The sequence below is a fragment of the Canis aureus genome, chromosome 6 (assembly GCF_053574225.1).
Source record: "Canis aureus isolate CA01 chromosome 6, VMU_Caureus_v.1.0, whole genome shotgun sequence".
NCBI lineage: Eukaryota > Metazoa > Chordata > Mammalia > Carnivora > Canidae > Canis > Canis aureus.
Window position 1 is genome coordinate 4527839 of NC_135616.1, and position 12943 is coordinate 4540781.

Below are 12943 nucleotides of genomic sequence, written 5' to 3' on the forward strand. Positions count from 1 at the left end.
AGGGTGGAAACAGTGTACCTGGGGCAGAGAACACAGCCCATGCCCCAGGCTCTGTCCTGAGGAGTCACCCTAGCAAAGTTCTTTGTATTCATGGGACAGAGATACTCAGGGAGGCATATATTGATCTTGGAGAGCCAAAGGGATAATAATCCTTCCACAGGCTACTCTTCTACTCATATCTCATCCCAGTTCATTTCTGCAGAGCTGGTGTCAGAATGAAAGCTGTAAGTAAAGAGTAGTCTAGCTGTCCATTCCCCTTGAGAGGGGAGGATAGGAGTTGGGCCCACCCCTAGCTTTCCTCATTGCCTCCTCACCTTATTCTGTGGCAGCCGCAGGCTCTTCTGCAGGCCAACTTTGCCATTCCTCTGTCTAAAAGTGGAATCTAACTGCCCTCCAGTTCAATTTGGGGTGGCCCTAGCAATCTGCTTGACCAATGGAATGAGGAATAGATGGCATGTTGAGACTTCTGAGTTAGGCCATGACAAGCCTTTCAGCTCCCACTTGTGTTCCCTGGAACGTGTGTGCTTGGAATGCTCTTGGAGCCCAGCTGCCATGATATAGAAGGCCTGCAGAGGTGGTCCCAACAGCCAGTATCAACCACCGGCCTCAGGGGCAGGGAGCCATATATGATAGCCAGCTAGCTCAGCCTTTGTCTGACCCCAACGTCCACCTCCTTCTAACAGCAACCTAGGCCCCAAATAAGACTGCCTCGTTGAATCCAGTCAATACACAGAACAGGAGAGAGAACAGTAAAGTGCTGGCTTAAACCTCTAAGCTTGGGGATGGCTTCTTATGGAGAATGAAACCATGAGCTCACTCCCAGCACTGTGGACTCACTGAGTCTGGCTGGATCAGCAGGAGCATATTCTGATTCACTAAAGATATTTTCCTGCCACAATGCCCCCTTTCTGTTGGCCTACAGGTAGGAGACTCTTACTTCCTTCTGATTCTATTCTGAATCAGAAATCAGCCAGCTAGCTTACTCTGGCTTCAGCCAGAGGTCCCACACAGGGGCTAAACCACACCAGGAGTGAATTCCTCAAGGTCATCTAGGATGGCTGAAGCAGCCTGCTGCAGAGTTCACACATTTGCTCTCTCCTGTAAGCCCCACTCTGGGTTCCCTGTTTTTTGGAAAAGGCTCCACCTGAGGAAGGAGGGGATGAGGACTCCAGGACCCCAGGCTGTCCTCAGGTCAGCCAATCCACTTTAATGACACTGTATCCTCTCAGTGACATATGCATCTATGGTATTTTGTAAATGTGCTCACCAAAATTTAAGGACTATGAGTCAAATCCCTAAGACAGCTCTGAAAATATCGATAGCCAAGTAATACAGAGCTGATGCAATAAATCACTTACAGCATTCAAGGGTGTAGCTGGCAACAGACCTCAGAGAACAGATGCTGGGTGTTTGCACACCTCAGAGCATGTAAGAAACACCAGCTTCTCTTTGTCACATGCCAAAGCCTTGCACAGGGGCAAACAATGGTCTTGAAAGGTGATACTAGCTGCCCCATGGAAGTTTTGAGGAATACTTAAAGATGAGTAATGATCAAAGAGGATCACACATATAGTCTATACCTAAATATTTTTAAGTAGGAAATTAAGTGCAAGGCAGAAAACAAATGTGTATCACAAGAGATGCTGCCTAATAAGGACTCAGTTTGTGGTATCATGATAGCATCGTAGGGCCACCCATGATAGCCATGCTTGTGGTGAGCCAAGCATAATGTATAAAAATGTAACTTCACTATGTTGGACACCTAAAGCCAATGTAACATCGTGTGTCAACAACACTCACATATTTTTTAGAAAATACTACACACTCATAAAAAAGAATGATTCTGCATAAGAAGGAGGCCAACTGAGAAACAGATCTTCACAGTGGTAAAGAAATCACACCCACACAACGCATGCATGCATGCTGTGACATGGAAAGGAGGTTTGAGGGCCAAGGCAATCTTCTCAAAGAAGAAACAGAAGACATAACCACATTTTTTAAAAGAGGAAGATGTCATTAGAAATAAACACACCAAGGACGGATGGTGTGGGTTAGAGCAACAGTTGGAGACAAGGCAGGCGGGGGCCGGGCCCCAAGAAAGCAGTCCTCCAGGTGGTCAGAGGAGGGGGGCGGCCCCTCCACAGGCCCTCGGGGAAGGCTGGGGAGCCACAGACGCCGCAGGAATCGGAGAAGTGATGTGAAGACTGCAAACAGGGAAAGGGATCCAAACCTGGCCAAGGAGCACCCCGCCTGGTGTGCTCCTCGGGTGACAGGCTCTCCACGCCCAGCAGGGTCACCGGTAGTGGAGCCAGGCGGGAAGAGCTATCTTGGGAGCCCCATGAATATCTGGGGGCTGCTGGGACACACCGGCCTCCTTTTCCACCTGCTCATAGAACCCTGGAGGCCTACAAAGACAGATCCACAGAAGAGACCTTTGGTTCCTAAAGATCTAGGGATGCTCAGGAGAGGCTTCTGAACACCTGTGCCCAGCACCCTGCAGCCCCGCCCCTTCGTCCGTAAGGCCCGCCTGCAAATGCCCCCCCCACCAACCACCAGCCCTTAGGGCCTCCCCCTCCAACTAGAGGGATGGGCTAGACTGCAACGGGAAGGGCAGAGATGGAACTCAGGGGCCAGATTTCAAGAGCACAATAATATGTTCCAGAAGATAATGTATGATAGTGCCTTCTGGAAATAAGAACACTTTCTGTTAGGAGGGAGAAACAGAACAACTGGAAAACAAGGTAAGGAAAGGGCTCAGTGGAAATTAAAAATATGAGAGCTTACATGAAAATTAGGTGGAAGATTTGAAAGATAAAGTAAAGAAAACCCTCAATAATAAGCTGAAAAACAAGAGAGAAAAGATGATAAAATCAGAGAAATAAATCAGAGTGTGGAACGCCCCATCACTAGGAATCTAAAAAAGAGAAAACAGATGAGTGGAAATAATTTTTAAAAATAAAAGAAATTAAAGTCTCGATTTTTCCCAGTGTAATCAATGAAAAGAATCCCTCAAGGAACCTCATCATGACATTTCAGAACACGAGAGTTAAAGAGAACATCCTAAATAATCTCAGAGATAGAGAAAGGAAAAGTTGCCACAATGGACCTCTCAACAGCATGGGAACTAGAGGATAATGGAGCCATCTCTTCAAATTTCTTCGGGTTTCCAGCCTAGAATGTTAGTTTTAGCCAAATCACAAATATTAGAGAAAAACAGTTCAAACATGCAATAGCACAAAATGGTTCCTCTGTTCCCATTTGCAGAGAGTTACTGGAAGACATGCTTCACGATAAGAAGGAGTAAACCAAGAGGAGAAAGACGAGGACTCAAGACGTAAGGACCCAGGAAGGGGTACCCTGGGCGGGGAAGGGAGTCCTGAGCACACACCCCTGGCAGCCTGGACACCAGTGGGGCTGCGGGGTGGGGGAGAATCCTCTGGTCCCAGCATCACAACATAGAGAAACAGTATTCAGCGGTGTGGGCACGGAGGTTATAATTTCTTTGGAAATTTTGGAAAGGATCAATTATAATTACATAAAAATATAAGCAAGTAGAACGTGAAGCAATGATTAATTCTAGACAATTATTAATTTGGGGGAAAATCAAAAGACACACAAAAAAGAATGTATAATCACAGCACTCAATTTTCTCAGCATTTATCTACTTAACAAAGATTTAATGAGTGACCATTTCAAGGTAGTCTTGTTCCTAAAACCTGAGGATGAAGGAGGAACAAAACAGATTAATCCTTGGATTGGATTCTTGAGGGGAAGAAGGACAAGACAAGGTTATGGGGAAAAACCTCAGGGTAAGGAAGATGAGGAAAGCCTTCGGGTCCTCAGGGAAAACCTCTGTGCTAGTTATGGCAACATCAGATAGGTAATAAACATTATTTATGTAGTGAACATAATGAAATCATTAGACATCAATCAACCCAACTATGTTAGTTGAGAAAGGATGGAAAGAGTAAGGAAAAAATCTCAACTTTTATTAAAGGAAGTCATTAAATGACTTCTGAAATCTAAAAATTAAGAAAGAGCATCACAAGTATATTATTTAGAAATACAGAAGTACACATAAAAAGAAACAGAAAAATTTGAATTCAGTCAGCTCTGGAAAATAGGATGGGGCTTGGGGAAATGTGGGACAGCGTGTCTTTGACTCGTAAGTTTTGTACATATATTACCTTGATGAAAATAATAAATTCATTTGGTAGAATTAAATATCCCTGAGATAATGATATATTTAATTCTACAACTTTAAAGAACACAACCTGTACTATAAATAGTGTAGATAGATGGATAGAGATAGATGATAATTAGATAGGTAGATAGGCGATAGGTAGATACATAGATACATAGATATATAGAGATGCAGATGTAGAATTACCAACACCAAACTTAGTCCAGACTTCTTACTGAACTCCAAGGGTACAAAAAGATTTATATGCTCATTCAGGCAGAAAATCCACCTTACATACAAGGGAAAAGATTGGATTGGGCTCAGATCCTAATATTTAATGCCAGAAGTCAGTGAAGCAATATTTATAAGATTCTGAGTGAGAAAAGTGTCACCCAGGAGCTCCCTCCTTAGCCAGGTTATACATAAAGCAAAAAGACAAAAGGCAGATGCTGTCAAGTAGGCAATAATTCAAGAAATCCATGAGCCTTTTGGGGAAAGAAACAGTATGACATTTAGCCAATCAAGGAATAAATCAAAACCATTTCTTTCAAAAAGAAAACAATGGTTAAAAATGGATGATGAGCCCTGAACCCATTTAAATAAAAAAGTAAGACTAAAAAAACAGGAAATTTTCATTAAAGTACAAACTGTAAATATTCTAAATCTTGAAAATGGAAAATTAATAATATAACTTTTAAAAAATCAGGACACATTTTTTTTTAAAGGTGCAAGTCCCCTAGGTGTGCTAATGTCCCCATATTTCCAAGCAAGGAATCAATAGAAGATGTCTCAAGTTGAAATAGTTAGGTGTAAAAGCATAAACAATCTAATCCATTTTTAAATATGAGAGGAATCTTATAGAAATGAATCTCTCTTGTGAATAAGTATTTATCTAAATTTCAAAATTCCTTTAGTTTTCCTCTCTTTCACTAAGTTCCATGAAGATTGTTACAATTTTATTTTAATATAGTAAATAAGTTCCCATCCCATATAATTTGTATGTTTTTGTATTTTCACCAGTTTGTACAGAGAGGACTGGTGCGGTCATCACAAAGGAAACATCTATTTCTGAATGGTAAGATTTGAAAGAATGTTTTTGTTTTTTTCAAATAAACAAGTTATACCATGTCCATAAAACGAAACCCAAAATGGAATATTTACTGACTGGTAGTCATTTTGTGTATGACCCTGGCCACACCTAAACACTGTGGGAAATACAGAAGATACCTGGAGGCCTTCTGTGCAGGCTAGTTAGAGATACAATTGGTGGTGGTGGCGGTGATGGATCAGTATAGAGAGAGAAATAGGTGAGAAATAATATAGATGCATGATGCACACGCACACACACAACGATAGCCCAAAGGGTATAAAAATACGTAATGGCGTAGCAATGCATAACCAAAACACCTTACTTTTGCACCTGAGTTTACACAGATTTACTCAGTAGGGAAAATAATAGCAGAAAGATGTTCTGGATGTCACCATATTGTCTAACACAGAGAGAGAGAAATCCCTCTGCATGGGTGCTGTGGTTGTGAAGATATTCCTCTAGTTTCTTCTATTCATAAGCCCATGTCCTATTTGAATAAAACATGATGCTAATATTCAAACTGGATATCCTGGATAGGTTTGATAAAGATTTTTATAAGATTGCAAAATCTGCAAATTGAAGGGGAAATGGCTGTGGTTCTTTTTAGCTACGCTATGCACGTGTAAAGCCTAATTTTTTCCCACTGAGGGGTCACTGCAACTGATGGCCACCTTTCGGTTCACTATGGGAGGGGACCATGCAAGGGTATGAGTACCATGGGGCAAGGGCCGTGGGGGGGCTGCATTCCTAGAGTGAAAAGCAGAACTCCTCTGGGAGCTCTGAGAGTAGCAGAAATAATGGAGGGTCGGGGAGAAGTGATCGGAGAAAAGCCCAAGATTGTGCAGTTGCCCAGGCCCCTGTCGGAAGTCACATTATTGTTAATACAAGGACATTTGTACCCCAAAGCCAGAGAGGACTGGGGATGAGGGGTTTGTTTTGCTACAAGTCAGTCTCCTCTAAGGGACTGGGACCCCCTCAGGATGAAGGCCACATGTCATGCATCTCTGTACTCCCTGGACAGAGCACATTGCCTGGAACATGGGAAGTATTTCTGGGGCATTGGTGAAATGAGCAACTGGGTGATTTGAAGGACAAAGCATTTCTGGACATCGTTTGACAAGGACTCTTTATTCCCAAGCTTGGAGAGAAATGGGGCTGGAGTGGGCAGGAGAGGAAGCACACCACCCAGATGCTCAAAGCCTGATGGGAGCAAGAACGGGGAGCCTCCAGGGGCTGCCCCACCATCGCCCGTGCTCTGCCAGCAGCCAGGGAAGCCAAAGCCGACCGCTACTTCACAGCCCCTGCCGTGGCCCTTACACTTGCTCCTGACCTTGCCAACCCAGACAGTCAGGAGACGGGGATGAGGTGGCTGCCGGGGTGAACACGGCCCACGTGACACAGGTACACGGGCCTAACTCCTGTTTCAGCCAGGTCACTGCACAGCCAGCCTGTGAGTGGGCCTGCTGGGGGAAGGGGGTCCTGCAACACTCCCAGCAGGAAGTGGGGTTGGCATCAAAGCAAGTCTATGTACCTCCGACCAAAGACAAGAAAAGCTCAATATTATATTTCAAAAGTTACCTAATAGTAAAGTAAAATATGAAGTGGCCTAAGAGGCATCAAGCTCTAAGCTTGGGCCACTGCTTATTTCCCAAACCCTTGGACATCTGGAACCACACTGTTGGCTTGAAATGTGCAGCCAAGCAACACATGTCCTGATCGGCCCCAACGCAAGGACCCTGAGCATCCACATCTGCAATCCAGCCCCTACCCGCCCCCCCGGGGCATATGTGTGAGGTCAATAGAAAGTGGTGCGGAACAGGGACTGATTTGTAGCGGGGACTAATTCTAGGTCTAGCAGAGGCAGGACAGTGGCTTGAACAAGAGCTGGCTGATGGGGACTGAAGACAAACTGCAGCATCTCCCCAAATCTGTAGAAATTTCCCTCCATCCTCAGTGCTGGCTTCCTGGGAAATGTGTGTCCCCAGGAGAGCTCAGGGGCTCTCTTGTCTCCACTGCTGCTCACACTCTCCTGGATGCCAAGACGTCCACTGCCCCCTGGATCCCCACAGCCAGTTTCAACAAAGTAATCAGTGAAGCTGAATTCTTTAGCTCAGAGGTAAATGTGACCCAGATTTTCCTAGTGATCGCATGAGCCTGGATATGCTGGGAACGTACATTATTCTGACCTCTACCGAGCTTTGGGTCACAAGTCTGGCTTTTCCTTCAATAGTGAAGGGGTAGGAGCAAATTAGTCCCCAAATGAGCCAGAGGTCCAGTCCCAGCTGGGCGGAGTATGCAGATGTGCAGCTGCCTTCCTCTGCCCCCTTTGGGGCCTCCATCTTGCTATGCATAGATGATGGATGTGATTGAATTTCTGCAGGGAAGTGTCTCTGGAAAAGCTATCCTGTCCTCTTGCTCTCCAGCTTCACACCTGCAACCCAAAGGCAGCCAAGCCCCGAGGTCAAACAGTGTCTCGCACCCCCAGACTAGGCTGGGCAGAGTCCTGGAGGGGCCAGACCTTGGGTGACCTCAGGGCCATGCCACCTACACTCTGCTTCGGGCCCCAGTCCTAGGAGCTCAAGTGCCACCTCACCAGCATGGGCCTCTGTGGCCTAGAGCTCCAGCAATCCTGAGTTCTCATGGCATAAGCATTGACCTTCTGGTCCTGCATCCAAGCTAGACAGCTGCCTGGTCCTAGCAGCCAGGGCAGCTCCAGACTGTGTGGGACCTGAAGCTTATACATTTTGGAAGAGCCTTCCTTAAGAAAAATTGGAATATGAAATTAGGTTTGAAGTATCTGTTTATTCCGAAGGAGAATGAAACCACAGCACTCTAAAAATGTTGAAAGCTGGCAAATACATAAACATCACAATGCAGGAAAAACATTTTCAATTAACTTACTCTCTGTTGTAATTTTATAATACCTAATTTTCCTAATAGTTTTGGCTGTCATATTCTTTGATCTTTTTCTTATGTGACAATAGTTTTGTAACATCATTTGTCTATAAAGAGGATGCTTCAGCTTTTCTATAACACGATTGAACAAAATGTGTTTTCTAGTATCAATAACTTAGGGAAGTTTACTTTGTGTTAACAGCTCATTATTGGAATTTCAGTCTATTGGATTTTTGTCAAATTTGGGGAAACCTCTATGATGTTTCTTCCATGTGTTAACTGTAAGTTTTCAGAACTAACAAATTTTCTTAAATACATTTTAAAATACCAAACTCATTAACCAGTTAGTAACTGATGTTCATACTGTTATGGTGCATTACAAATTTTATCAAAGATGTCATTGTTTTGATATCAAGTCGGCAAGAAACCTGCATCTCTCCCCCGTGTGTTAACATGCTTCCTGCCTGTTCATTCACGTCTGCTTCTCTGCTAACTTCTCCTGCTTCCTCCATACCAGGGAAGGTGTTATTGTCAAAAGCCCCCTGCCAATCAACCTCATGCACCCAAATCCCCATCTCAAAAGCTGGTTTCTGGAGAACCAGTCTACACTGGGTTGAATATGTATCCCGCCCCCCCCAGATTCATGTCCACCCAGAGCCTCAGAATAGGTCTTATTTGGAAACAAGGTCTTTTGCACATGCGATTAGTTGAAATCAGGCCACACTGGATTAGGGTGCATCCCAAACCTAATGACTGAGCAGAGGGGAGGAGACAGGCACAGGTGCAGAGGGGTGAAGGCCATGTGAGGATGAAGGCAGAAACCCCAAGGCCAAAAAAACATTATACAATTAAACAAAATACAAATTCAAAAGAACACCAAAGATTTCCAGGAGCTAAGAAGCTGGAAACCAGCAAAGGAGAACTCCCCCCGAAGCCTTCAGAAACCTTGGCCTTAGGCTTCTGACCTCTAGAAGTGGGAGAGCAGCCCTAGGAAACTAGGAAACAGTCCCCTTGGCTAGAGCCCATCACTGGCCTGGCCACACTCATCACGTGTGATGGCAAGAGAGGCCAGAACTGAATGGCTACCCTACCCGACTATATTTGAAATATCTTACAAAAACTTATATGAACACGTGGGTAGGTAGGCCCCTTTCCCAGTCCTGAAAGTCCCCGACACATAAACTGCTTCCAGAGCCAGACCCTGGACCCTCTGTCTGTGAACCAAGTACCTTCTCTAAGGAGCATCCGTGCAAAGTTCAGATCACAGGTCAGACTCACATGATGTCCTTCAGATGTAACCTCCACAAACACAGATGCTCAGAGTGAAAGAGCGAGTGAGCAAATGAAAAGACAGCATGGAAAGCACAGTCCCTCTCCTAAGGAGCTGGCAGTCCAGAAGAGTCTGACCACATGGAGCATGGAGCAGAGGAGTTAGAGAAACGCCATCAAGTGCACGTGAGCAGAGGGAAAAAAGGAGCAGGCATGCACAGTAGAGGCTTGGTACTTCGTGGAAACAGCAGCAGAAGACTGGGATCTCAAAGGATCATAAAGGGTTTTGTCTTTGTTTTAGAGAGGGAGGGTGGAGGGGCAGAGGGAGAGAGAAAGGATCTTAAGCAGATTCCATATTCAGAGTGGAGCTCGACTCAAGGCTCGATCTCATGACCCTGAGATCATGACCTGAGCCAAAACCAAGAGTGGACGCTTAATGGACTGAGCCACCCAGGTGCCCCAAAAGATCATAAAGTTTTAACCAAAGGGGTTGAGACCTTTCCTCCAGCCTGACCCAGAATAGGTGTTTCCACCCCTCAGAAGACCTGTCAGCAGCAGACTTCATAGCAGACTTCCTGTAGTTGTCAATGTTGAGAAATTTGGCATGCTGCTCAGTGTCAACCTTACTTTCCCTTCACAGGGCTTCCAGGTGTGGCAAGTGTGTATGAGACCCAAGAAATGGAATTTTTATACCTGTGAATCAGAGGAAGATAAATTGAAGCCAACCTGAAAGAAAGAGGGCTTTAGGTAATTCTGTCATAAGTCCTGAGTCTTCAACATTTAGGGACCTTGAGTACACCTAGGCCCAGCCCCTCTTTTCACAGCAGAGGGAAAGGAAATCCAGGGGTACAGTAGCCTGGCCACAGTCACCGCAGGAGTACAATCACTCTGCTCTGAGCCCTGCACAAAGCCATTGCCTTCCTGCCACACCAGGCTGCCCTGTGACACTGAATCATTGCTTTCAAGGCTATTGATTAATCAGGGGAGAAAGAATACATTTCGAGGTGGATTTACCCTGTATGAACTCGCTTTAAAGGTGACATTGGAAGCTAGATCTCCACAATCAGGCAATGTGGCAACTGACTCCACACAAGAACCTTTAAAAAAATAAGTCAATTATTTCAAACCAGTGTATTTGAACTACTGTCACTTAATACAATTATTCTGGCACCATTATACAGGTTGAATGCTTTCTATTCATGTCACTGTTAGAGCTGAAACCTAGATATTTTCACTATGTTGTGTCCTTCTTTGACTAATTGCTTTTACTTTGTTTTTGACATCAAGAATGCTTGGCTTCAAAAAAAAAAAAATGCTTGGCATCACTGTTGGGTCAGGGCAAGGGGGCACAGGAGTCGAGATGGGGTAATACCTAATACTGGACTCACCTGGATCCAGATGGGCCAGGATCAGGGGGATAGATGGGATACTCTATCTGGATTTTTGTGGCCCACTTTTCCTGGATCCTTTGGAGCAATGAAACAAAGCTCTACTTCGAGAACAACTAATCAAACTCTTTTCATCTAGGTTTTCATGCACATGATCAGATCTAAAATAGAAAAATTGACTCTAAAAACTTACCTGAAAGATGAGAATTGCAGCTTCTTCTTGGGATAGCCAAGTTACAAAGCTTTCAATTAAAGCTTTAGAAGAATTAAAAAAAAAAAAAAAAGAAACCTAAATTCTCCCAGATTGGCTATCCCCTTCTATGTGGTGAGATCCGCCTTCTCACAAAGAAGCAGGCCAGACATTAAAAAAAAAAAAAAAAAACAGATATTGAAAAAAAAAAAAAAAAGCCGCATAGCAAAGGGCAATCATGTCAAGAGGCTTAAAATAATTAAGAAGAAATTTCTTAAATTGTATTATGTCTAAAATACAGAGCAGCTACATTAATTCAGGGGAGGCAAAGGCCAGGAAAATCTTGTACAAGGCAGGAAATCCATTTTTAACCCAGAGAATGAATGCCTGATTTCATTGTGGGGCCCCAAGTGAGGGCTCGAGGGACATAGTTTCCAGATAATAAGCCCCAGTGATACTGAATGCGCACTGCTTTGCAGCCGTTACTGTCAGAAGCCTTATGCCAAGAGTAGAGAGACCAATTACCCGGTTTGCCCAGCATTGTTAGGATATTAAACCTGACAGTCCCAGGTCCCAGGGAATCTCTAGAACCGAGCAAATTTGTTTGGTCACCAAACTCTTCAGACAATTTCAGTATTATTTATGGTCGTTCCCTACTTTCTTTTGTCAATTTGATTGTTAAGCTTTTTTCCCAGGGAGGGGTACCTGGGTGTTCAGACAGTTTGAGCATCTGACTCTTGATTTGGGCTCTGGTCATGATCTCAGGGTCATGAGATCGAGGCCCACACGGGGCTCTGTGCTGGGTGTGGAGCCTGCTTAAGATTCTCTCTTCTCTCCCTCTCTCCCTCCCCCACTTCCCCTTCCCTCTCTAAAAAACACACAAAATAAAACAAAACAGTCTTTCCCAGTGATATGTAAGAGTGAACATGTAAAGCCCATGGGAAGCAATGAGAATAGTCTTAAATTACTCCAACTGCTGCATCAAAGTATAATTTGCTTCTTAGTGGAAATTATAGTTGTAATGAAACTCTGTCACAGACCTTATCATATCCTCACCCAGGAAAATCACTGAGGTTGTCTTGCACCATATCCTAGGGAAGCTCTTAGCCTGCATTATTTACACATACAAAGTGTTCCTTTTTACATTTTGGAGGAAGTAGAGTATGGATCAAGGTCAGTTTTTTCCTAAAACAAGAACCAAACAGTACTGTGACTCAGTTTCCCCCTGTCTAAATCAGAAGCAGTGATAGTATCTCTTTCATAAAATTGTTCTGAAAATTAAATGTAGCAATATTTGTAAACAGCTTAAAACAGTGCCCAGCACAGAGGAAGGGCTGTACGTGGGTTTGTAAAGTAAATAATTAAGACTGTACTGGTTAAATTTTGTGATTGCTGCCTTTTAGATAAATGTAGATGGATACAGGTACAAGTATACACACATGTATATACATACACATGCACATACCCACAGACAGACTTGTGTGAGAAGACGTGTGTGAGGAATGAATATAAGATTTGAGTGGATACTTGAACATCTCTGACCCTATTTCCGGTCCATGCCCTGTGCACCCCGGTTGGCACGGAGTCTCAGCAGAGGTCTCCCTGGGCACCTACTGAGCCAGTACCTCTGGGAAGAGAGGAGCTGGAAACTGGGCTGCCATTCCTGAAAATACATGAAAAATGCTACCGGGTGTCGGCCCAACCTGCTCCAGGACCGCCCCCAGCACAGGATAAATCCCTCTACCCGGAAACGGGGGTCAAGGAAACCTGGAACTGAGCTGCAGGTGTCTTGCCCAGCTCCTCCCAGCTGGGTGGATGGAGAGTTTCCCAAATAGGATGAAGAAGGATACAAGAGCCCAGTGGACTCTGGAATCTGACTTTGCGTGGCCTATCCTGACCCACCCCGCCACCCCCACCACCCCCCCGCC

General features: G+C 44.5%; 2 long non-coding RNA genes across 3 annotated transcripts in view; one reads left to right on the forward strand and one right to left on the reverse strand.

Moving 5' to 3' along the window:
- Positions 1-12943, forward strand: part of LOC144315428 (uncharacterized) — a 57385-nt gene that overhangs the window by 14041 nt on the left and 30401 nt on the right. Inside the window, exons 2-4 of one of the 2 annotated variants that reach the window (XR_013381110.1) lie at positions 3265-3334; positions 5204-5258; positions 10078-10184. This is a non-coding gene — a long non-coding RNA (uncharacterized LOC144315428). Of the gene's footprint in view, positions 1-3264; positions 3335-5203; positions 5259-10077; positions 10614-12943 lie in introns of those variants that run through there. The other variant, XR_013381108.1, reaches the window with a different exon arrangement.
- Positions 2258-12898, reverse strand: LOC144315431 (uncharacterized). The gene is made up of 3 exons (XR_013381119.1): positions 12056-12898; positions 9983-10534; positions 2258-2405 (listed from the first exon to the last, which is right to left on the reverse strand). It is a non-coding gene; the product is annotated as an uncharacterized LOC144315431 (long non-coding RNA).